General features: G+C 37.0%; 1 long non-coding RNA gene across 1 annotated transcript in view; it reads left to right on the top strand.

Moving 5' to 3' along the window:
- The window catches only part of LOC114680124 (uncharacterized), an 88,971-nt gene that overhangs the window by 47,388 nt on the left and 13,959 nt on the right, over window positions 1-27,624 (top strand). Inside the window, exon 2 of the long non-coding RNA XR_003732182.2 lies at window positions 6,738-6,828. This is a non-coding gene — a long non-coding RNA (uncharacterized LOC114680124). The remainder of the gene's footprint in view (window positions 1-6,737; window positions 6,829-27,624) is intronic.

The raw sequence follows: 27,624 nt of genomic DNA on the forward strand, positions 1-27,624 counted from the left end.
TTATTTATCATCATACAGCCATTCTTTGGTGTCCACGAGGTATTCCAGTATCCCTTGTGGATAACAAACTCTGCAGATGCTCAAGTTCCTTATATAAAATGGCATAGTATTTGCATATAACCTGTGCATATTCTCCTGCATATTTTAAATCATCCCTAGATTACTTTTAATGCATCTAATACAATGTAAATCCTATGTAAATAGTTGTACAGTTTTTTATTTTTATTATTTTTTATTGCTGTATTGTTATTTTTATTGTTTTTAATAATATTTTTTAACCTTGGTTGATTGAATCTATGGATGCAAAACCCCTGAATACAAAGGGCCAACAGCGCTTTCTAAAATCACTTCCTAATTTTCTGTCTCTTAAAGTATTCATCAATAAACACTAAGTTAATTAACTGAATTCTCATCCAAAGTTTGAGACCCTAAAGTCAGACAAACCTAGACTAACATTATGACTTTACCACTTATTAGCCATGTGATCAGAGGAGGTAAGTTGTTTACCTTCTCTGACCTCAGTTTCCTAAGAATAATAATAGTACTGTCCACATAGACCTGTGGTGGTAACTAAATGAAGAAATGCATCTAAAGTATCTGACACATAGAAGGAACTCAGGGGTTACATCCTCAATCAGAATAGAAAGTTCCTATATAACAAGAAAAAAATAGTTCCTCCCCTAAGCTAATCTCATTTATAGGAGATTGCTAGTGGAACTGACTTTATATACTAAGTATGTCTTTGTTGTCTGAATCTATCTTCATGCCAATGAGCAATAGGTAACCTAATAAGTGACGTATTTGCAAAGTCAAAAACTTTTGACAATATTACTTCTTAAAGATTATTGGCCATTTAAAATATTACAAATCTAATGTGGAAAGACAATGCTGATATTGCTGAATTTTTAAATACAGTTATTGAAAGTGACATTATTTCTAAAACTAGAAATTCACTGACTTCAAGAACTAAAAGGAAGCTCAAGATTGACTAATCTTTTGCCCATTTTTATATATGGAGGCAACAGAACACATGCCCATGGTGGGAGATAACAGGTGGCTCTGAGTCCTAAAGGTTATTTCTTAGTGGTCTCTACAAAGGATATGAAGGTAAAACACTAAAATGATTCAATAGCTAAAAGATCTCAACTTAGTAGAGAAGCATTTGAAATTCTTTTTTATAGCCATTGTGAAGGGTACAATTACATACCTAGGCCAGGTTTTCTTAGTTTTACCACTATTGACTTTTTGGGCTAGATGATCCTTTGTTGTGCTGTACATTGCAGAGTATTTAGCAGCATCCCTGTCCTATACCACTAGATGCATCCCTCCCTCATTTGTGACAGCCAAATTAGCTCTAGACATACCCATATGTCCTTCGGGGAATAAAATCAACCCCAATGAAAAAACCACTGAATTATGCTGCAAAGAATACACAGTGGTGATTCTCTTCCTCATTTATCTTATATACACAGATAATATAAAGTAGTGAGAATGTGGCAAGAAATGTTCTCCACTTTCCTCCCCTGTCCAAACTAGAATTATAGAAGGGGGCCATGTAAATCAAGACAGAGAAAGAAAGGAGACATGTGTATTATATTAATTCGCTAGAAATTTTCTGACAGAAAATCAATACGGTCAGTAACATGTCCTCTTGTCGACCTCAAATAATACTTCATTCTTTTTCTCTCTCCCTTTGTAGGACTCATTATCTATTTCCTTATCCTATTTAGTATAAGCTCCAGTGAATTAATAATCTAACTCTAGGATGTGAGAGTTATCAGGCTCTGACATCTGTCACTCCACTGATTGCCAGGGTTGATTTGGCTGATCTGGCTGGCCAGGATGTGTCTGCTTTCTCCCTCACTGCTCCATGTGTATCTTTCCAGAAGCTGCAAGCTCAGTCAAAGAGGACAACTTTCTCCAAGAGAGGAGGACTGTGCCTCTGTCAAGGTATATGAGTAGCTGTGCTCCCCTGCTAGCACCTCCAAACAAGCTCTCTACGTCTAAGGACAGGGAGGGCAAGGGGAACTAGGAGAGAGATCAAATGGGTACAATGGATTCCACACCCATGACAGTATAAGGTGATGATAGAGAGTCCAAAGAGACGTGGTTTCTCTTTGATAGAGACAGGCAGTATTATGGGTTAAATTGTGGCACCCCAAAAATGTATATGTTAAGGTCCTAACCCTAGTACCTCAGAATATGGTTTTATTTGATTAGGGGGTCATTAGTTGAGATAGGAAAAGGTGGGCCCCTAATCCAATATGACTAGTGTCCTTATAAGAAAGAGAAGTTTGGATACAAATGCACTCCCAGGGAACAGAACACCATGTAAAGATAGGAGTTTCCTGCCACAAGCCAGGGAACCACCAGAAGCTCAGAGAGATGCCTCCAGGAGATCCTTTGCTAGCACCTTAAGAGAGAGCATGGTCCTGCCAACACCCATCACAGACTTCCAGTCCCCAAAACCACGAGACAATAAAGTTCTGTTGCCTATACCATTCAGTCTGTGGTGCTCTGTTAGGGGAGATCTCACAAAGACAGGTGGTCATGACTAAAGAAATGTAGTCACACCAGGTGAGGATTTGGTGAGGGAAGCCAAATGAAATAAAGGGGTCCATCACAGGTTCCCACTTTCTCTGACGTGATATGGGTATATATTTGGGTTGAAATATATAATGAATATTTATTTTTACATTCTTCTGGAATCAATGTCTGGCAGAACATAAAATGTATTTGTTAATGGATGTTTGCTATCTTCCTTTCTACTGATTGTTGATTTTTAGTAGTCACTATAATTTTAGGGATATAGTACCATATCTGAATATTCTGGGTTTCTGAATTCTGTGCCTCCTTCTTCAAAGATCAAGAAACTCAAGTTTAAGTTCCAAATCAGTCACCTCCAAGAGAGAAGCCCATCAGCTTTAGGAATATAATGAACCAAGAGTTGAAAAGAAGATATAATTTCCTTTTATTTTTCTAATTGTGGCCCACCCCTCCAATAGTACTTTCACCTCACAAACTGCAAAGTGCTTTCACATACAAAGATTCACCTGTTTCTGTCAACAACTCAAACAAGTAAAAGAGAAGGCTGTTACCATTGCACAGATGCAGAAATGGAGGCCTAGAGAAATTATGACTTTCTCAAGGGGACTGACACAGCTACTTGAAATGGTCTGGTATCCTTTTCTTTATACCAGAAGGTTTTTTTTTTTTTTTTTTTTTGTCATGAGAGAAATATTCCAGCACACACAGATAAAAGATTCACTCTGCCCATTCTCTTTAAGAAAGAACACTTGATTTACTGTTATATGCTCTTAAGGATGGGGGCCAGCTTTGGGATTTGGTCCAGACTTAAGATCTTGATTCCCAACCATGGCCTTTTGGCTTCTTGACCCTCCTATTAACTTACCAGACTTGAGTCATAATTCTGGACGATCTTGCAGAAGATCTTTGACTCAAGAGAGTCTCATAAAAGCTCTTCTGGGAAACTACTCACTAATGCCAGAGTTTCACACAATTGAGGTATCTTTATGGAGTCCCAGATAAATGTTACAAAATGTTACTTCTCCACCACCTCCTGCCTGAAGGCCCTAACATAAAAAGATGCATTTCTCATTGAGATGCAGTAGTTTTCATATCTCCATTTGTCTTTGCCAAACCAGGTCAGGAAACCAGCCCAGAATGTAAGGTTGTGGTTTGCTTTTTTAGACTCATAAAATGTTAATGCTGCAAGTAAGTGATCTAAGAGATAGTCTGTTTTAACATCGTCTTGCTAAGAACACTGAGACCCTTAGATCACAGCAAATTTGGCCAGTGACATTTAAGAAGTTAATAACGAGGCTGTTATTCTAATCTAGGGTTTTTAATTCCTAATTCAGTATTCTTTGCAATATGTTATCCTGTATCTATTGACATAAATATTTCCAAAACATCATTATTGACCTTCTACTCCCATTTCATGGATAAAAGGAGTCACCAACGTTTGGTATGATTTGTCAAGCATGGTCGAAAACTTCAAACTAATCCCAGGTCCAAACTCTGTGTCTGAAGTGGTGCCTGCTTCTTCAACATGAATTACTAAATAATCTATTTCCATATTCAACAAACATTTATTTAGAAATGACTGGGTCTTACTTATCTTGGCCACCTCTGATAATATGAAGGTCACAGTACAGTAGGAAATGCATATATCTATAGAATTAAGAAAATACAATTTGGTAGAAATAATCACATAGGAAGTGAGATTTGGAGCATAAAGGAAGGAGTGACTCAGTGTTCTAGGAGTAAATTATGGGGATAGGGAGAAGCTTTGCAACATAGGTGATATTGGAGTTGAGCCTGAAAAGCTAAGAAGGAGTTTGTTAGATGGAGAAGGTAAAAGAATATGCCAGATAGAGGAAACAGAGTAATCAAATTCTAACTGTCTGAGATCGCCTAAACAGAGTCATAGAGTCCATAGAAGGCAGAGAAAAGGGACATGACTAAAAACTTGGGGTAGGGCGACCGGGCGTGGTGGCTCATGCCTGTAATCCCAGCACTTTGGGAGGTTGAGGCGGGTGGATCACCAGGTCAGGAGATCGAGACCATCCTGGCTAACATGGTGAAACCCCCGTCAAAAAATTAGCCAGCCGTGGTGGCAGGCACCTGTAGTCCCAGCTACTTGGGAGGCTGAGGCAGGAGAATGGCATGAACCTGGGAGGTGGAGCTTGCAGTGAGCCGAGATGGTGCCACTGCACTCCAACCTGGGCAACAGAGCGAGACTCCTTCTCAAAAAAAAAATATTAGGGTAGGGCTAGGCAGTTCAGAGGTTTTGAAGTCCATGAAATAAAGCATAATGAGGTTGAGCTTTGCAGTGAAGATACTAGGGAGCCAATTTAAGCAGAGTAATAACAGGTTAGACATGTGCTTTTAAAAGTCACTGAGATTCTACTGAAGGCTCAGATGTAGCAAGAATAGGGTCAGGAAGACCATTTCAAACATTTTAATCCTCTTGGCAATAGATGATGAAAGTCTAAATAGAAGTGAGCTTAGAAGGCAATTAAAGTTTAGAAGATATCAGAAGATAGATTGAGTGATACATGGGACACTGATGATGAGAGAGGGAAGAGACCTAGATGTAACTGGTGATTCTAACTTAGGTGGCTGCTACATGGTCGTGAAACTACTTTCCTAGAGTACATTTTTGACTCTTCAGAGTCACTGGGTTTTTCTAAAATCTGATAGAAACTCTGGGGACTCTACCCAGAAAAAGGCACACATGCACATATACAAACAATTTTTCATGCAATTTCAGATGTTTCATGAGCTCCCTGAAACCCATGAATGAGACTGCAGATTACAAAGCTTTGTTTTACTGGAGGAATTGAAATACAAAAACACTGGGAAACCTAGATTGTCAGTTGCTAATGTCATAGAATGAATCCATTTCCTTCTGACATTGTTAGTTGGATATTTGTATGCCAATGTGGCAAGTGGGGATAAGATTGAAAGCACTTGCTAGGTGGTGACCAGGGGTGGGAGTTGGGGGAGGGAGCCCCAGACTAGAAACAAAGCACAGTGGGGGATGAGCGAGACAATCATCACCATCACCTCCCAGGTTTCCTGAGTCAGAGCAGAGTCATGGTGCTGAATGAATCAATTACATCCTTCCACGTCTGAGATTTTATTTAATATTCACAATAACCTTGTGACGTTAGCAAAGGAACACTAGTAGATCCATGTCACAGGATGAAGCAATTGAAGCTCAGAGAAATTGAGTCACTTTCTTTCCCAAGGTCACACACAGTTAATGGCAGAGATTGAACCAGGTCTGTTTCCTCCTTTTTCAAGGCTGGTTCTTTTACGGACAAGCAGGTCTGAGACATCAAGATGAAAGTCTCCCTTCTAGTCTGGGTGTTAATCCAGGCTTTCTAGCTTACACTGATAATGCTGTTAAGAGCGTAACATGAATATCCAGAGCACCGTTGAGCGCACAGCATCCAGGAGACAGTGGGGAGGACTTAGGTTGGAGTCACTAAAGACATTGTTTTCAATGTCACTGTTTTTAGACAGTTCAAATGTCAACCCTGCCACTTACATCTCCGTGATCCTGGCTAGACTACATAGTCTCATTGGCCTTGAGTTTCCTTGTCTTTAAAGCAGGGATAATAATATTAATCTTCATCCTTGCCAGGCTTCAATGAGACTGAGTTAAAATGCCCTCTATAAGTGCTAGCTCCTCTTGTAAGGGCTTCAGCAGGCACAGTCATTTCTCTGAGATTATGGATTCTGTCTCCAAGCTCCTGACACCAATCCATTTCTCTTATTTCACTCACTGGTGAAAACCAGCCTGCCAGAATGGTCTACTGACTGACCTGCCTGGAACACACAGTTCTTGTCTATTATCAATGGAAAAATAGGTGCCAAGAACATCTGAGACCTTAATACTTAAAGGAACAGTCTTTACAGACTTAATGATGGTCTATTTTTAAGCACACAGGATCAGAAAGAGTGAACAATATGTTTGTGATATGGAACATTTCTGATGAAGAGTGTTTTTGCAAGGTCTGTGTCATGGAACATTCCAGCTATGTTTTCCGTTCTTATAGAGCTTAAACCTATTCACGTTTATATGGTCACTTGTAAGATTTGAAGGCCAACCATCTATCAAGAAATAAAACTAATGCATGTATCATTCCAATAAACAACCTAGCTAATGCAAAATTGCCAACAATGATTTTTCTTCATTTACGTAGTTGATGATTCATCCAGCATGAGTACATCTTGCCACAATAAAGGAGAGTGCTTGTCCACACCATTTATTACAGAGAGGAAAAGAGAAAATGGGTAAGTCAAAACAAAACTAAACTAAAACATAGTCTTTGATTTGTGATGCCCATCTACTTGCTAACTTCATGACTAGACAAATTGGTTAACTTCTTTGAGCTTCCAGTTCTTTCTTTCTCCACTGGGGATGTAATGCAGTGTATTAGTTTGTTTTCACACGGCTACAAAGAACTACCTGAGACTAGGTAATTTATCAAGAAAAGAGGCTTAATTGACTCACAGTTCACATGGCTGGGGAAGCCTCAGCAAACTTACAATCATGGCAGAAGGTGAAGGAGAGGAAGGCACCTTCACAAGGTGGCAGGAGAGAGGGAGCAAGGGGGAAGTGCCACACTTTAAAACCATCAGATCTCATGAGAACTCACTCACTATCACGAGAACAGCAAGGGAGAAGTCGGCCCCCATTATCCAATCACCTGACACTCAGCCCCTCCATCGACACGTGGGAATTAAAATTCAACATGAGATTTGGATGGGGACACAGAGCCAAACCATATCATGCAGGTTCAACACCCTTACAACCTCTTATGAAGAAGACTGTAAATCCCCATGTTTAACTGAGGGGTTGTTATTCCCATTCTGAGCTTCTTTCTTCCATTCCATTGCTTACTATCAAAGTGCTCAAGATTCATTATATTCAAGGACACACACTATGGTTGCATTCCTGGGCAGCACTTGCTATTCTGGATTCTACTGTTATTCCTCGTTTCCATTAAATGTGAACAATGGGATCTGTGTATGACCCACTTCCACAGATGGGTAATATGGTGGCAAAACATGGGTTTTGTAATCAGCTAGGGTCTTGTAATCCTAGTTTGATCAACCCTGTGTTTTATGTGGACTTACTTTCTTCATCTGTTAAATAATATGGATAATAATTTTTTAGGGTTGCAGTTTAAGAGCTTTGTTGAGACATAATTTATACATCATACATTTGTCTCACTTAAAGTGTAAAACTAAAGTATTTTTCATATATCCACAGAACTGTGCCATCACTACAAACTAACTTTAAAATGTTTCATCACACTGATAAAAGAAACATCATTACTTACTTCTCCTGACAACTTTATGAAACAACTAATCTATTTTCTGTCTTTACAGACTTGTTTATTCTTGCTATTTTATACAAATGGAAACATACAATATGTGATCTTTTGTGACTAGCTTCTTTCACTTAGCATAACATTTTCAAGATTCACCAGTGCTTTAGTATAAAAATGTCATTCTTTTTCATTGCTAAATAATATTCTATTGCATAAATATATCACATTGTATTTACCCATTTATCAGATGATGAATATTTGAGTTGTTTCTGCTTTTTAACTATGATGAGAAATGCTTCTATAAATATGCATACAAGTTTTTGTGTGGACATGTTTTCATTTCGCTTGGGTTATATATCTAGAAGTGGAATTACAGGGTCATATGTTAACTCTATGTTTAACTTTTTGAGGAGCTGCCAAAATGTTTTCAAAGCAGCAATATATTCCACCAGCAATATATCACTGTTCCAGTTTCTCTACTTTCTTACCAATATTTGTTATTTTAGTAGAAATGAAGTGGTATCTTATTTAGATTTTCATTTGCATTTACCTGATGACTAAGCATTTTTCATATGCTTATTGTCCATTTATATCCTTCTCTTTAAGAAATGTCTATACAGGTCCTTTGCTCATTAAAAAGATAGGCTATCTTTTTATTATTGAATATTAGTTTTTTGTATACTCTGGATACAAGTCTCTTAGCAGATATATGATTTGCAAATATTTTCTCTTATATAGATTGTTCTTTTCACTTTTTTGATGGTAGATTTTACAACACAAAATATTACACTTTTATGGTTCAATTTATAGTTTTTTCTTCTTTGCTTGCTTTTTAAATTGTAACTTTAAAAAAAATTGTATAATCTGAGTTCACAAAAAGTTATTTGTAGGTTTTCTTTTAGTAAGTGAATACCTTAAGCTGTCACATTTAGACCTGACATCCATTTAGTTTTCTTGTTTAGTTAGTTGCTTGGATTCTTGTTATTTCTATTTGCTACAGAGCTAGAACCTTTATTTTTTAACTTTTTAAAAATAATTTCAACTTTTATTTAGATTCATGTACATATTTTATTTATGTACAGTTTTGTTATAGAGGAATATGGGCAATGCCAAGGTTTGGGGTATGATTGATCACATCAGCCATTTACTGAGCAAGATAGCCAATAGTTAGTTTTACAACCCTTAGCCCCTTCTTTAGGAGCCCCCATTGTCTATTATCGCCATCTGTATCTCCAAGAATATACACTTATAAGTGAGAGCAAACATGCAGTATTTGGTTTTCTGTTCCTTTTGTTAGTTTGCTTAAGATAAAGGCCTCCAGCTGCATCCATGTTGTTACAAAGGACATAATTTCCTTCTTTCTTGTGGCTGCATAGTATTTCATGGTGTATATGTCCCACATTTTCTTTATTCATTCCACCATTGATGAGCACATAGGTTGATTCCATGTCTTTGCCATTGTGAATAGGGCTGGGATGGACATATCAGTGTGTGTGTGTTGTGGGAAGTCAGGGACCCCGAACGGAGGGACCAGCTGAAGCCATGGCAGAAGAACATAAATTGTGAAGATTTCATGGACATTTATCAGTTCCCCAAATTAATACTTCTGTAATTTCTTACACCTGTCATTACTGCAGTCTCTGAACATAAATTGTGAAGATTTCATGGACATTTATCACTTCCCCAATCAATACTCTTGTGATTTCCTATGCCTGCCTTTACTTTAATCGCTTAATCCCATCATCTTCATAAACTGAGGATGTATGTTGCCACAGGACCCTGTGATGATTGTGTTAACTGCACAAATTGTTTGTAAAACATGTGTGTGTAAACAATATGAAATCTGGGCACCTTGAAGAAAGAACAGGATAACAGTGATGTTCAGGGGACAAGGGAGATAACCATTAGGTCTGGCTGCCTGAGAGCCGGGCAGAGCAGAGCCATATTTCTCTTCTTTCAAAATCAAATAGGAGAAATATCGCTGAATTCTTTTTCTCAGCAAGGAACAGCCCTGAGAAAGAGAATGTATTCCTAGGGGGAGGTCTCTGAAATGGCCACTCTGGGAATGTCTGTCTTATACAGTTGCAGATAAGTGACGAAATAAGCCCCAGTCTCCCATAGTGCTCCCAGGCCTATTAGGACAAGGAAATTCCTGCCTAATAAATTTTGGTCAGACCGGTTGTCTGCTCTCAAACCCTGTCTCCTCATAAGATGTTATCAATGACAATGCGTGCCCAGTGGGACATGAAACTTCATTAGCATTTTTTATTTTGCCCCAGTCCTGTGATCTCACCCTGCCTCCATTTGCCTTTTGATATTTTATTACCTTGTGAAGCATGTGATCTCTTGCCCCACAACCTGTTCATACACTCCCTTCCCTTTTGAACATCACTAATAAAACTTGCTGGCTTTGTGGTTTGGGGGGCATCACGGAACCTGCCGACATGTGATGTCTCCCCTGGACACCCAGCTTTAAATTTCTTTTTTGTACTCTTTCCCTTTATTTCTCAGACTGGCTGACACTTAGGGAAATAGAAAAGAACCTACGTTGAATTATTGGGGGTAGGTTCCCCAATATGTGTGTGTGTGTTTTGAGAAGAACAATTTTTTTTCTTTTAGATATGTATCCAGTAATGGGATTGCTGGGTCAAATGGTAGTGCTGCTTTCAGATCTTCGAGATATCTCCAAACTGCTTTCCACAGTAACTGAACTAATTTACATTTCCACCAAAACTATATAAACATTCTTTTTTCTCCACAGCCTCACCAGCATCTATTGTTTTTTGACCTTTTAGTACTCTCCATTCTGACTGGTGTGATATGGTACATCATTGTGGCTTTGATTAGTGATGTTGAGTGTCTTAAAAATATGTTTGTTGGCCACTTATATGTCTTCTTTTGAGCAGTGTCTGTCCATGTCTTTTGCCCACTTTTTAATGGAGTTATTTGGTTTGGGCTCATTGAATTAAATTTCTTACAGATTTTGGATATTAGATCTTTCTCCAATGCACAGTTTGTGAATATTTTCTCCCATGAGAAAATTTCCATGAAGAAGCTCTTTAGTTTAATTACATCTCACATGTCAATTTTTGGTATTATTGTCAATTGCTTTTGAGGACTTAGTCACAAATTATTTCCCAAGGCTGATGTCCAGAATGGTGTTTCCCAGGTTTTCCTCTACCATTCTTATAGTTTGAAGTCTTACATTTAGATCTTATAATCCATCTTGATATAATTTTTGTACGTGGTGAGATAAAGGGGTCCAGTTTCATTCTTCTGCATATAGCTAGCCAGGTATCCCAGCATCATTTATTGAATGGGGAGTTCTTTCCTCATCACTTACTTTTGTCAACTTTGTCAAAGACCAGTTGCCTGTAGGCATGTGGCTTTATTTCTGGGTTCTCTATTCCATTCCATTGGTCTATGTATCTGTTTTTGCACTAGAACCATGCTGTTTTGGTTACTGTAGCCTCATATTGTAGTTTGAAGTTGGGTAATGTGATGCCCCCAGCTTTGTTCTTTTTCCTTAGGATTGTTTTGACACTTCTAATTTATGTAATTATTTTTGTAGGAATTTTTCTTTTTCTTTTTTTCCCTATAATTTTAAAAAATATTTTAGTCACTTTAACTTTTATTTTTTAAAACTTGTTTTCCTTCAATAGGTGTTTGGGGAACAGATGGTGTTTGGTTACGTGAATAAGTTCTTTAAAGGTGACTTCTGAGATTTTGGTGCACCCTTCACTAGAGCAGTGTATACTGTATTCAGTGTGTAGTCTTTTATCCCTTGCCACCACCAATCCATTCCCCTGAGTCACCAAAGTCCCATATATTGTTCTTATGCCTTTGCATCCTCATAGCTTAGCTTCCACATGTAAGTGAGAATATACAATGTTTGATTTTCCATTCCTGAGTTACTTCACTTAGAATAATAGTCTCCAATTCCATCCAGGTTGCTGCAGATGTCGTTTTTTTATTCTTTTTTATGGCTGAGTAGCATTCCACGGTGTATATACCACATTTTCTTTATTCACTAGTTGATAGATGGGCATTTGGGCTGGTATCATATTTTTGCAATTGCAAATTGTGCTACTATAAACATGCATGTGCAAGTATCTTGTTTGTATAATGACTTCTTTTCCTCTGGATAGATACCCAGGAGTGGGATTGCTGGATCAAAAGGTAGGTAGACTTTTAGTTATTTAAGGAATCTCTGCACCATCTTCCATAGAGGTTTTACTAGCTTACATTCCCATGAACAGTGCAAAAGTGTTCCCTTTTCACCACACCCAGGCCAACATCTATTATTTTCTGATTTTTTAATTGTGGCCATTCTTGCAGGAGTGAAGTGATATCACATTGCAGTTTTGATTTGCATTTCCCTGATCATTAGTGATGTTGAGCATTTCTCCACATGCTCATTGGCCACTTGTATATCTTCTTTTGAGAACTGTCTTTTTATGTCCTTAGACCACTTTTTCATGAGATTGTTTGTTTTTTTCTTGATGATTTGTTTGAGTTCTTTGTAGATTCTGGATATTAGTCCTTGTTGAATGTATAGACTGTGAATATTTTTCTCCCACTCTGTGTATTGATTGTTAACTGTGGATTATTTCTTTTGCTGTGCAGAAGCTTTGTAGTTTAATTAAGTCCCATCTATTTATCTTGTTTTTCTGGCATTTGCTTTCGGGTTCTTGGTCATGAAGTCTTTTCCTAAGGCAATGTCTAGAATCTTTATGGTTTTAGGTCTTAGTCTTAAGTCTTTGATCCATCTTGAGTTGATTTTGGCATAAGGTGAGAGATAAGGCTCTAGTTTCATTCTTCTACATGTTACATGTAGCTTGCCAATTATCCCAGCACTATTTGTTGAATGGGATGTCCTTTCCCTCACTTTATGTTTTTGTTTACTTTGTCAAATATCAGTTGGCTGTAAGTATTTGGGTTTATTTCTGGATTCTCTATTCTGTTCCATTGGTCTATGTGCCTATTTTTATACCAGTCCCATGTTGTTTTGGTGACTATGGCCTCATAGTATAGTTTGAATTTGAGTAATGTGATGCCTCCAGATATGTTATTTTTGCTTAGTCTTGCTTTGGCTATGTAGGCTCTTCTTTGGTTCCATATGAATTTTAGGATTGTTTTTTCCAGTTATGTGAAAAATATTGGTAGTATTTTGATGGGAATTGCATTGAAATTGTAGATTGCTTTTGGCAGTATGGTGATTTTCACAATATTGATTCTACCCATCCATGAGCATAAGATGTGTTTCCATTTTTTGTGGTATCTATGATTTCTTTCAGCAGTGCTTCGTAGTTTTCCTTGTAGATGGCTTTCACCTCCTTGGTTAGGTATATTCCTAAGTATTTTATTTTTTGGCAGATATTGTGAAAGGGATTGAGTTCCTGATTTGATTCTCAGCTTAGTCACTGTTGGAATATAGCAGAGCTACTGATTTGTGGACATTATTTTTGTATCCTGAAACTTTGCTGAATTCATTTACCAGTTCTAGGAGGTTTTTGAATGAGTCGTTAGTGTTTTCTAGGTATACGATCATATCATCAGCAAACAGCGACAGTTTGACTTCCTCTTTACCAATTTGGATGCCTTTTATTTCTTTCTCTTGTGTGACTGCTCTAGCTAGGACTTCCAGTACTATGTTAAATAGAAGTGGAGAGTGGGCATCCTTGTCTTGTTCCAGTTCTCAGGGGGAATGCTTTCAACTTTTCCCCATTCAGTATAACATTGGCTGTGGGTTTGTTGTAGATGACTTGTATTAATTAAAGTGTGTCCCTTCTATGCCAATTTTGCTGATGGTTGTAATCATTAAGGGATGTTGGATTATGTCAAATGCTTCTTCTGTGTCTATTGAGATGATCATGTGATTTTTGTTTTTAATTCTGTCTGTGGTCTATCACATTTATTGACTTATGTATGGTTAAATCATCCCTGCATTCCCGGTATAAAACCTACTTAATCATGATGGATTATCTTCTTGATATGCTGTTGGAGTTTTTCGCTAGCATTTAGCTGAGGATTTTTGCATCTATGTTCGTCAGGGATATTGGTCTGTACTTCCTTTTTTTGTTATATCCTTCTGGTTTTGGCATTAAGGTGATGCTGGCTTCATATAATGATTTAGGGAGAATTCCCTCTTCCTCTGCTTTTTAGATTAGCAATAATAGGGTTGATGCCAATTCTTTGTCTGATAAAATTCAGCTGTGGATCCAGCTGGTTCTGGACCTTTTTTGTTGTTGGCAATGTTTTTTAATTACCAGTTCAAGCTCACTGCTTGGTATTGGTCTGTTCAGATATTCTGTATCTTTCTGGCTTAATGTAGGAGTGTTGTATATTTCCAGGAATTTATCTATCTCCTCTAGGTTTTCTAGTTTGTGCACATAAAAGTGCTCATAGTATCCTTAAATAATCCTTTGTATTTCTGTGGTATCAGTTGTAAATCTCCCATTTTATTTCTAATTGAGCTTATTTGGATCTTCTCTCTTCTTAGTTAGTCTCACTAATTGTCTACTAATTTTATCTTTTCAGATAACCAGCTTTTTGTTTCATTTATCTTTGTTTGTTTTTTTCTATTTTATTTAGTTCTGCTCTCATTGTTATATCTTTTCTTCTGCTGGGTTTGCTTTGTTCTAGTTTCTTTAGTTCTTTGAGGTGTGACCTTACATTGTCTATTTGTGCTCTTTCAGACTTTTTGATGTAGGCATTCAATGCTGTAAACTTTCCTTTTACCACCACTTTTGCTGTATCCCAGAGGTTTTGATAGGTTGTGCCACTATATTGTTCAGTTGAAGTTTTTTAATTTCCATCTTGATTTCATTGTTGACCCAGTGATCATTCAGGAGCAGGTTATTTAATTTTCGTGTACATGCATAGTTTTGAGGGTTCCTTTTGGATTTGATTTCTAATTTTATTCCACTGTGGTCTAAGGGAATACTTGATATAATTTCCATTTCCTTAAATTTACTGAGACTTGTTTTGTGGCCTATCACATGGTCTATCTTGGAGAATGTTCCATATGCTAATGGATAAATATATATTCTGTAGTTGTTGGATAGAATGTTCTGTAAATATCTGTTAAGTCCATTAGCTGTAAGGTATAGTTTAAGTCCATTGTTTCTTTGTTGACTTTCTGTCTTGATGACCTATCTAGTGCTGTTAGTGGAGTATTAAAGTCCCCGACTATTGTTGTGTTGCTGTTTTTCTCATTTCATGGATCTAGTTGTAATTGTTTTGTACATTTGGAAGCTTTAGTGTTAGGTGCATATATATTTAGAATTATGAGATTTTCCTGATGGTCTAGTCCTTTTTTCATTATATAATGTTCCTCTTCGTCTTTTTTAACTGCTGTTGCTTTAAAGTTTGTTTTGTGTGATATAAGAATAGCTACTCATGCTCACTTTTAGTGTCCATTTGCATAGAATATCTTTTTCCACTCTTCTACCTTAAGTTTATGTGAATCCTCATGTGTTAGATGAGTCTCCTGAAGACAGAAGAAACTTGGTTGGTGAATTCTTATGCATTCTGTCATTCTGTATCTTTTAAGTGGAGCATTTAGGCCATTTAAATTCAATATTTGTATACAGAGGTGAGGTACTATTCTATTCATCATGCTATTTGTTGTCTGAATACCTTGTGTTTTTTTCTTTGTGTTATTGTTATATAGGTCCTGTGAGATTTATTTTTTAAAGAGGTTCTATTTTGGTGTATTTCAAGAATTTGTTTCAAGATTTAGAGCTCCTTTTAGCAGTTCTTGCAGTGCTGGCTTGGTAGTGGCAAATTCTCTCAGTATTTGTCTGGAAAAGACTGCATCTTTCCTTCATTTATGAAGCGTAGTTTCACTGGGTACACAATTCTTGGTTGATTAATGTTTTGTTTGATGAGGCTAAAAACAGGATATCAATCCCTTCTAGCTTGTAGGGTTTCTGCTGAGAAATCTGCTTTTAATCTGTTAGATTTTCCATTACAGGTTACCTGATGCTTTTGCCTCACAGATCTTAAGATTGTTTCCTTCATCTTGACTTTAGAGAACCTGATTATTATGTGCCTACACAATGAACTTTTTTAAATAAATTTCCTAGGTGTTCTTTGAGCTTCTTGTGTTTGGATATCCAGATCTCTAGCAAGGCTGGGGAAGTTTCCCTGTATTATTTCCTCAAATATGTTTTCCAAACTTTTAGATGTCTCCTCTTCCTTGGGAACACCAATTGTTTTTATATTTAGACATTTAACATAGTTTCAAACTTCTTAGAGGCCTTTTTTTTTTTTTTTTTTTTTTTTTAGTTCTTTGTCCTTTGTCTTTGTTTGGTTAATTTGAAAGCCTTGTCTCCAATCTCTGAAGTTCTTTCTTCTGCTTGTTCAATTCTATTGCTGAGACTTTTCAGTACATTTTGCATTTCTCTAAGTGTGTTTTTGATTTCTAGAAGTTGTGATCTTTTTTATTTGTGCTATTTCACTGAAGAATTTTTCTTTCATATCTTGTATCATGTTTTTTATTTCTTTTAAATTGTACTTCACCTTTCTCTGGTGCCTCCTTCATCAGCTTTATACTTGACCTTTGGAATTCTTTTCTGGCAATTCAGATTTTGTCTTGGTTTGGATCCATTGCTGCTGGTGAGCTGGTATGATCTTTTGGGGGTGCTAAAGAACCTTGTTTTGTCATATAACCAGAATTGTTTTTCTGGTTACTTCTCATTTGGGTAGACTATGTCAGAGGGAAGATCTGGAATTCAAGCATTGCTCTTCAGATTATTTTGTCCCATGGGGTGCTCCCTTGATATGGTGTTCTCCTGAATGGGGCTTCCTGAGAGCTTAATTGTAGTGATTGTTTTTGCTCTTCTGGGTCTAGCCACCCAGCGGAGCTACTGGACCCTAGGCTGGTGCTGGGGGGATGTCTGCAAATTTTCCTGTGATGTGATATTTCTTCAGGTATTGTAGCCATGGAGACCTGCACCTGCTCTAGTGGAGGTAGCAGGGGAGTGAAGTGGATTCTTTGAAGGTCTTTGGTTGTGTTTGTGTTTAGTGTGCTGGTTTTGTATTGGTTGGCCTCTAGTCTGAAGGTGGCACTTTCAAGAGCACATAAACTGCAGCCCTATAGGAAAGATGCACACTTTCCCGAGGGACGCCTAGCTAGGTATTCAGGTTTCTCAGGTGGTGGGTAGGGCTATAGAACTCCCAGGAGATATGACCTTTGTTTTTGCTTACCAGGTGGGTAAAGAAAGACCACCAGGTAGGTGCAGGGATAGGCATTTCTGAGCTCAGCCTCTCCTTGGGCGGGGCTTGCTGCTGCTGCTGTGGAAGATGGGGGAGTGGTTCCCAGTCCAATGGACTTATATTCCCAGGGGGATTATGGCAGCCTCTGCTGAGTCATACAGGTCACCAGGGAAGTGGGGGAAAGCTGGCAGTCACAGGCCTCAACCTGCTTCCACACAGTCCATAGTCCTAAAGGCCAGTCTCACTTCCACCGTGTCCCCCTAATGGCACCAAGTCTGTTTCCAGGCAGCTGACCAGAATTGAGAACTTGCTCCAGACCATGAGCCTCCCCATTGAGAAACCAAGCAAACTCAGTTTTTCGGCATCTCAAGGAGCCTGCAGCAGTGATCCAGTTCCTTCAGAGGGTCTGTGGATTCTCTCAGCCTTGCAGGTATGTTCCTGTGGTAGTTCTTGGAGCAAAAGTTCATGATGTGAGTCTCCACATACTGGTCTGTCATCCCAAATGGGGGCTGCAAGCTAGTCCTGCCTCCTATCTGCCATCTTAATCCAATCTCTTCTCTCTACATTTTTTTCCTTTCCTTTTCCCTTTCCCTTTCCCTGTCCCTTGGGAATGTGACTGTTGGGTAGGGGATTTTGGCTGTGATTCTATAGCCCTGTGCACTTCTGTTAACAGTCTTTATATTGGGGTATGCGGTTCAAACTATGAGCCAGTAGATGGCGCTTATGGGTAAGAGCCAACTGTAGACAATGCGAATGGTTATATACTTGATCGTTGCTCCCTGGGAGAAGGTCTCTGTTGCCATAGGCAATGGTCTGATCTGTGGAGTACACAGTGGTCTGAGCCCTCTGCTTAGCCTCAGGGGATTGGGAGGGCAAGATGGGTGAGACTGGACCAGTCAGGCCTATCTACAGGTCCCTCTGTGGCAAGCACCAGCACCAGCATTGAGGGAGAATCCAGTGGGCAGTCAACAAGCCCCCAGAGGTGTACCTAGGCACAGAGCTGAAAAACCTCCTTGGCTCCAAGTTCTATGCATGGGGAGAGAGAGTAGCCTAAACTCCTAATCCAGAACAGTGGGTGTCCCACATGTCTAGAGATTTGCCTGTGTGTGGAGTATAAAGGGCCCTGCTGTACCATGGTCTCTGCACAGGAGAGGTGGGCCAGCTCAGGCTGATGATTCAGGCAAGCAAGTTCTCTGACTACCTGGAGATTTACCTGGGTCTGAAGCAGAAAGGGCTCCACTTTACCACAATCTTTGCACAGGAAGGCTGAAATGGCTCAGACTGCTGACCTGGGCAAGTGGGTGCTCTAAATGCCTGGAGATCTGCCTGGGGATGGAGCAAAGAGGGCCCCACTTTACCATAATGTCTGCATAGGAACGGTGGGGTGGCTCAGGCTGCTGGTCCAGCAAACAAAGTGCTCTGAATGGCATGAAATGGGATACTACTTTGGAGGCTGGTAGCCAGTAAACTTGACAACTGATGTTCATATGCAAAAGGCCTCTATTTCACTGAACTTTAAGATCTCACACTCTTTAATCTTCTTTCTGCTATCCATTATGAGTTGATTTTCATGTATGGTGTGAGGAGATGATCCAACTTCATTATTTTGCATATTAATATTCAGGTGTCCCTGTTTTATTTTCTTGGTACAAATTAAGTGACCATAAATGTATAAATTTATTCCTGGAATCTCCATGCTCTTCCATTGATTCATGTGTCTTTGCTTATGTCAGAACCACACAATCTTGATCTTGTAATCAAGTTTTGTAGTAAGTTTTTAAATCAGAAAGTGTAAATTCTATTTTCTTTTTGAAGATTATTTTGGCTATTCTGGGTCCCTGGCATTGCCATTTGGATTTTGGAACCAGTGTGTCCATTTCTGCAAAAAAGAAAAAAAAACAAAAACAAAAACAAAAAAAACAACCTAGCTGTATTTTGAAAGAGGTTGCACTGAATTTGTAGATCAACTTGGGGAGTATTGCCATCTTAAGCATATTTTGCTCTCTAATGTGTAACTGTAGTGATATCTATCCTTTTACTTAATTATTTAATTACTTTTACCAATGACTTTTAGTTTATAATGTACAAGTCTTGCACTATTTTGTCCCCAAGTATTTTATTCTTTTTGATATTATCATAAAATAAATTGTTTTGAATTTCATATTCAGAATGTTCATTGCCAGTGTATAGAAATATAATCAATCTTTGTATGGTATTCTTATGTACTGAAATATAGAAAACTTGTTTATTGGCTTTAACAGATTTTATTTGATTTTTAATGATTTTTCACATACAAGACTATACAATCTGCAAATAGAGATAGTTTTACTTCTTCATTTTTAAATTGGATGCCATTTATTTCATTTTTTTCTGACCTAATTCTCCTGACTAAAATCTCCAGTAAAATGTGAATAGAAGTAATAAGAAAGGACATCTTGACTTTTTCTGATCTTAGGGGAAAAGCATACACAAAATTTAATTCAGTCTTTCACCATTATGTATTATGTTAGCTATGGAGTTTTCACAGATGCACTTTATTAAATTGAGGAAGTTGCCTTCTTTTTCTAGTTTCTTGAGCGTTTTTATCATAAAGTGTGTTGTATCATGTCCGTTTTTCTCTGTATATATTATGATGATCATGCATTGTTTGTTCTTTATTTTATTGATACTATGCATTACATAATTTAGTACAGATATTAAGCCATCCTTGCATTCCTGGGATAATTCTACTTTGCCATGGTATTCAATCATTTTTATATGATGCCAGATTCAGTTTGCTGGTATTTTATTGAGGATTTTTTTTGTATGTATTCATAAAATAGTTTTATGGTTAAGATTTATTTTTTCTAGTTTTGTTACCTAGGTAATAACTGACCTCAGAGAAGAGGAAGCAGTCCTTCCTCTTCTAATTTTTGAACTGATTCCTTTTTCTATTTTTTGGAGGAATTTGTAACCTTTGAAACCATCAACTTTAAAACTTTGTAAAAGTCTGACATCTGGGCCTCTTTACAGGCAGTTTCTTTTGTTCAATCTTTTTTTTTCTGTGCATAGATCACACATTCCTCTTTCTCTGAATGTGTCATAATTTTTTGCTGAAAAATAGATATATTTTAGATAATACACTATAACATGTTTCCATACACATAACATGTATGGAAACTGACTCCCTAACCAGAGCTTCATTTTTGTTATTTGCTTGTTTACTTAATTTTATTTTAGTGACTTGAAGGAACTAGTTTAGTAAAGTGTTTTCCCATAGTGTACAGCTCTGATGTCACTTCTAAAAGTGTGCAGCCTGTGGTATATGCAGTCTCCTTGATCAGCTGGCTGATCTGCTTGTATTGGCTTCACACTCAAATATTAGACTTTACTAATTGTTACTTAATTGCTCTGTTGTTTTTGGCAATGTCCTGGGGCATAAATTGCTCAAGAATTCTATCCTTTGTAGGGCATGAGACTGCCAGTTTTGGGGGATGGTTTGACTCTAATAGGATTCTTCTTAACTGTCTATTTTTCTAAAATTTTAGCTGATAACATATTCATTTTCACTTTGAGGATCATGAAAGTACCAGCCTTCTCTTGATTGATCATGCCAGGATCTCCACTGTGCCTTTAGGCATACTTCCCCAGACTCTTTTACAGGTGAGAGATTCTGTCCTTAAGATCTGCCTGTTCCTCTGGGTCAAAACCTTGTATTATTTATTACTATACCAGAGCTGAGGGCAGGAACAGTGACTCACTTTTTTTATAATGATATCCCTGGTCTATGAACAAGGCTCTGGGCAGGGACAGTAACCCCTGGTATTCTCAGTTTGCCTTTCCCACAGTGGAACTGCTTCCCTTATATACAAACTAGGGAAGTGACCTTCAGGGTCCAGTATTTTCAGACTGCTATACGTGGATCAGATCTTTTATCCCATGAGTAGGAGCTGATTAAGGGAAGGTAAACTCTGCCTCTGGACCATGCTTACCCAGAATAGAGCTTATGCAACATGGAGCTACAGGCATAAGAGATAACAGTACCACTCACTCTTGGAGTAAAACCATAGCCTTAGACTGGTAACTAGGTGGAGAGGGAGACTGAGTGCAAATGTCCAGAGGAGAGCTTCTGACACACTAAGCCGGGGGAAGGTATATTAGTGTGTCATGAACCAAATGTCACAGTTTCACTGCTCTTGTCAAGATTTAGTAAATTTTTTTGAATAGATGTTTCTCCATTTGCTGTATGCCCTTAAGAAAATATCCAGACACTTTAAATGGCTGGTTTAAAAAAAAATAATCATTTTGAGCAGTTAATGCTTAAGGGCAAGGATCTGGGGACTCCTCACACAGGCATCCCGTCATGGTTATTTTGAGAATTAACCTAATCTATTTAATTGTCTAACATAGTACCTAGTCTATAATAAGGACTCAATAAATACTAATTTCGATTACTTTTGTCACCATTTTCTGCAATGACAAACCTGATGGTGATCAATTACACAACCCTGCACAAGAATTTAATCTACATAGCATTATTTTAAATGAGGTATATTTTATATAAAGTTTATAAATCCAAAGTATATGATTGGATGGGTTTTGATAAATGTATACATTCATGTAACTACCACTCAAAGCAAGAAATTTAACTTAACGTTTTCATCACTCCTGAAAGTTCCCACATATTCATTTCTAGTAAATACCCAACTTTAATATAGGCAACCAGTGTTCTCATTTTATCATTACAGAACAATTTTTTCATTGAACTTAATATAAATGAAATTATACAGTTTATATGTTTTTGCAACTTTGTTCACCATGCTTCTGAGATTCATTCATGTTGTTGCATACATCAGTAGATTGTTCCTTTTTATTGTTGACAAGTATTCCATTGTATGGCTAGAGCAAAGTTTATTTATTCATTCACCTCTTGGCTGACAAATAGTTTATTTCTAGTATTTGGCTATTATTAATATATCTGCTATGAAAATTCTTATACAAATATTTTTTGTGGACATCTGTCTTCTCTCTTATGTAAATCTAGGAATGAAATTCATCATTTTAATTCTAGCCATTTTAATGCATATGCAGTGGCATTTTATCATGTTTTAAATTTACATTTTCCTGAAAATTAATAATGTTGAACTCCTTTATAAATATTGATATATATTTTGTCCATTCAAGTCTTTTGTTCATTTTAACTGGGTTACTTATCTATCACTATTAGGTGCACCAAATGTTTAGAATTATTATATTATCTTGAAGAATTTACTTATTTATCATTATGAAATAATCATCTTATTTCCGGTAATATTCTGTTGCAACATATTTTTTGTGTGTATCTAATATTAATACAGCCACCCCAGCATTATTCTGATTGGTGTTAGCATAGTATATCTTTGTCTCTTAACTTGTAACATACTTTTGTCTTCATTTTTAAACTGATTTTTTTCTTTAGTTAGGTTTTGCTCATTTATCCACAATCTTTCATTTTCAATTGCAACATTTAGACTATAAAATGTAATGTGAATTCTAAGAAGCTTAGGTTTATATCTATCATCTTCACTGTCTTATTAGCTGGGCCTCTTTTTTGTGCGTGGTTGCTTTGAGGTTTAAAGGATACGTCTTTAACTTATCACAATTTAACTTGTAGTGACATTATATAACTTCACCTATAGTACAAAAAATTGACAATAATACTTTATTCTTCCGGTTTTAATACTATTTTTCTTTCTCTACCTTTGTGCTATTGTTGTCATACATTTTAACTTTAAATGGTATGTATCTTACACTGTATCATTATTTTTGTTTAAACAGCCAACTCCTTTTTAAAGAGACTTAAATAATACGAAAAAATGTTATGTATTCACTCAGGGGGTTAAGATTTCCAGTTCTCTTCATTCCTTTGTGAAGATTGATATTACCATTAAGTATCATTTTTCTTCTACCTGAAGGACTTTCTTAAGTATTTCTTGTAGTTCAGTGTTGTAGGTGATAAATTATTTTAGCTGCTGCGTGTTTAAATGAATCTTTATTTTGCCTTCATTTTGGGAAGATTTTCACTGAGTTTAGTATTCTAACTTGACAGATTATTGGGTTTCTGATTATTATCTTACAGCACTTTAAAGATGTTGCTATATTGTCTACACATTTGCATTGGTTTTGAAAAATCTGCTGCTTTACATGTCCTTGTTCTATACGTAATGGGTCTTCCATCCGGCTGTAACATGATTTTCTTTACTTCCAGTTTTAAACAATTTAATTGTGATATTTTATGTTATAGTTTTGTTTATGTTTCTTATACTTGGGTATCATTGAGATTCCTGGATCTGTAGGTCTATACTTTTCATCAAATTTGGAATATTTTTAGCAATTATTTTTTCAACTATTTATCTGTCACCCCCTTTCTCCTCTACTTTGGCAGCTCCACTTATTTGTAGATTACGTTACTCAAAGTCATTCTGCAACTATTGTTATTTTTATTAAAAAAATTATTCTCTTTTATTTATGTTCCATACCAAATAGTTTTCATTCTTTGCCTTAAAGTTTACTGATACTTCATTTTTCAATGTCTATATTGCGTTAATTCCATCCAGTATATCTTCTATTCCACACGCAGTAGTTTTTAATGTCAAGAAATTTGATTTAGGTCCTTTAGATTTTTTCCATATTTCCACTGAATGTTCTGAAGATCTATAATTATGTTATAATAATTGTTTTAATGTCTTTGCCTGACAAATGTAACATCTGTGTTATTTCTGGTACAGCTTCAATTGGTTGGTTTTTCTCCATATTATGGATCATATTTTTGTCTTCTTTGCATGCCTGCTATTTTTTTTAAATTATATGATGACAGACATTGTGAATTTTATGTTGTTGGATACTAGATACTTGTTTCCAATAATTATACTTTTGCTTTGCTCTGGAATGCAGGTAAGTTATTGGAAACATTTTATCCCTTGGAGTGTTGTTGTTAAGCTTTATTAGGTGAGACCAAAGCAGTTCTAAATCTAGAATAAGTTATTCCCCAATACTAAGGTAAAACCATTCTTTATATTTTATTCAGTACTCCATGAATCATTAGATTTTCTAGTCTGACAGGATAAGCACTAATTCTAGCCCAGCGTGAGGGCAACACATTCATCTCTTATCCTTTTGACTGGTTCTTTTCCAGGCTTCACACACATGAGCTCATCAGTAATCAGCTGATTACTCAAGGGGGAATCTCTGTAGATTTCTAGAGTTCTATCTTTATGCAGCTCTTTCCTTTACAGTTCTACAACCTGCAAATTGTAGAAACCTGTATCTCCCAAGACAGATACATCTCTTCAACTCAAGAAGTTTGCCAGACTCTGTCTTGGTTTTTCTTTCACATACTTCAGCACGTAAACGTTCTCAAGGAAGCAATATGAAGAAATTATAGATCCGATCTCATCTTATATTTTTCCCCTTTTAAGAACAATTTTCCATTATTAACTGATGTCTTGAATATCTTATTCTTAAATATGTTGGGGATGTTTTTGGCTTTTCTCAGTCAAGAGAGTAAATCTGATTCTTGATATCTCATCTCGGACAGTAATATAAGTCTATCTTTTATTATCGATTTGTGGGAGCTATTTATTCTGGATATAATTTCTTTGTCACATATATTTTGTGAATATATTCTCCCAATCATGACCTATCTTTTCATATTTCTACTAGTATCTTTTGGTAGGCAGAAGTATTTACTTAAAGTCTAATGTATCACCTTATAATGGTTAGTGTCTTTGTGTCCTGTCTAATAAATCTTAATCTACTCTATGGCTATAATGATACTTCATCATTTTTTTCTTTAAAAACATTTTATAGATTTTACTTACACGTTTGGATCTATTATCCATCTCTAACTCATTTTTGTAGGCTGTCAGATAAAACTCAAGATTTATTTTGCTCCATATGAATATTCAATTGTTTCAGCACTATTGTAAAGACTTTCCTCTTCCCTATTAAATTGCATTGGCATCTTTATCTTAAGTTTATTGACTACTGACTTGTGTCACCAACCAAAGTCCCAGAATTACTGTAGCTTTATAGTGAACCTTGAAATCAGATGGTATAAGTCATCTAGCTTTATCCTTCTCCAAAGTTTTCTTGACTATTTTAAGGCCTCTGAATTTTATGTACATTTTTGAGCCATCTTGTCAATTTCTACAAAAATGTGTGATAAAGTTTTGACTTCAATGCATTGAATCTAGATCAATTTCGAGTTAACTGGTAGGTTGTATATGCTTCAGACCTTTGAACTCATCTGTCACTTACTGAGAGCCATTAGCTCACATGGAAAAACAAGTTTTGTATCACCCTTCTGTGCCATAAGTTTACTTGAGAGGTTCCCACAGGAAAGTTGTCTGCTTGTGTCTGAAGCAAGTTGAACTACAATTTTTTCTAATAATGCTAGCTTTCTTCAACTTTGGGTTTATATTATGTATGATAATAGAATTGAAATCGTGCTAAAAACTTGAATTTGAAATTTTGATCACTCTTATTCATAAAAACATTTCTTGGCCAGGCGCTGTGGCTCACGCCTGTAATCCCAGCACTTTGGGAGGCCGAGGCGGGTGGATCACCAGGTCGGGAGATCAAGACCATCCTGGCTAACACAGTGAAACCCCATCTCTACTAAAAATATAAAAAATTAGCTGGGAGTGGTGGCGGGCGCCTGTAGTCCCAGATACTCAGGAAGCTGAGGCAGGAGAATGGCCTGAACCCGGGAGGCAGAGCTTGCAGTTAGCCGAGATTGCGCCACTGCACTCCAGCCTGGGCAACAGAGCAAGACTCCGTCTCAAAACTATATATATTTCTTATAAAAGACGTCAAGAATGTTGAGGGACTAATATTTATTGAGTCATAAGTCACATTAATCCACATTGCAGATTGTTGAGGTATTATTCCCATTAAGCAGAGAGGAAAAATAACATTTGAGAGGATAAGTAGCAAGAATTCTGAATTAATAACAACACTCTGAAAAAGACATATCAGCTTCTTATGTAGTGTTTATAACCCTCAAATGGTTTCACAAATAAAATTTTATGTAATGCTCAGAAAAATGCCATAAAGAAGTCAGGAAATGGCTGGGCGTGGTGGCTCACGCCTGTAATCCCAGCACTTTGGGAGGCCGAGGTGGGTGAATCACGAGGTCCAGAGATAGGGACCATCCTGGCTAGTATGGTGAAACCCTGTCTCTACTAAAAATACAAAAAATTAGCTGGGCATGGTGGCGGGTGCCTGTAGTCCCAGCTACTCAGGAGGCTAAGGCAGGAGAATGGCATGAACCCGGAAGGCGGAGCTTGCAGTGAGCTGAGATTGCGCCACTGCACTCCAGCCTGGGCGACAGAGCAAGACTCTGTCTCAAAAAAATAAATAAATAAAAATAAAAATGAAAAATAAATTTAAAAATAAAAAGAAGTCAGGAAATTATCTCCACTTTACAGATGGCAGAACTGAGGCTCAGGAGGCTTAAGTGACTTGTTCATAATCACCAACCCACCACCAAAAGACAGCAATGGGTCTTGTGACTCAGTGAGGCAATCTACTATGATAATATACTGCTGCTTCACAGCAGAAGGCTATTTCTAGGCACTGTCATTCCTTTTAACATAAGGTTCCTGAGCACTACCTTATTTTCAGAAAGCAACGGAAGCCTAGGGAGAATAGACATGAGTGTTTCTTTCATAGTTCAAAGGAAAGAATGACCACAGTGTTGATCTACTGCAATTAAAGTAATGGATGTTTTAGGATTGGATAGATGGAAACCTGTAACAAATCATCTGGTTTTGGTGACTACAAGACATACTCTGAGTAAGCATTTCATTTCCATCACCATAAAGCAACTGGCTCTGTCTTAACTTTCTCTCAAATTCATTGTGTGGTATTTTTTCCCACCACTTATGCTATATGAATGGACTAAAATTAAATATGGTTCTAATTATAAATCAAAGATATCAACTTGTGATAAAATAATAAATAGATTGATCTAGTATGATTGGTTTTCTTGTCAAGTAATCCTTCCTTACATAGTCTGAACACATTAAATAGCCCCAGTCACTCACAAAATAATATCATTATTCTGGATAAAATGTAATGAGATTGTGAATGAAAACAGTGTTGGTAGTGGTAGAGAACGTGCCACAGTCCCCAGTACACACCAGATGTTCAATGAATGATTGTGGAATGAATAAATGTTCATATTTAATGAACATTCATGTAATTGAATGGTAGGACATTACAAGAAGTGGGATGAGAAAAAAGGATGAATCAAAGATGATTTTCATGTTTCTATCTTGGTAATCACTGAGATATTAAATTCAGGAATATGAAAAAGATTCTAGGAAAGAGATGATAAGTTTACTTTTAAAATTAATCTGTGTGAAAGGTACCTGCATACACAGATGTTGTAGATAAATGAAAGATGAATGGACCTGGAGCATAAGAAAGCTCTCTGGGCTGTATATTTATGCTCTAATATCATCTGTTTACATACAAATGGTAAAAGCCAAAGGTATTAATAAAAGTC

Source organism: Macaca mulatta, chromosome 8 (genome assembly GCF_049350105.2).
Source record: "Macaca mulatta isolate MMU2019108-1 chromosome 8, T2T-MMU8v2.0, whole genome shotgun sequence".
NCBI classification, from domain to species: domain Eukaryota; kingdom Metazoa; phylum Chordata; class Mammalia; order Primates; family Cercopithecidae; genus Macaca; species Macaca mulatta.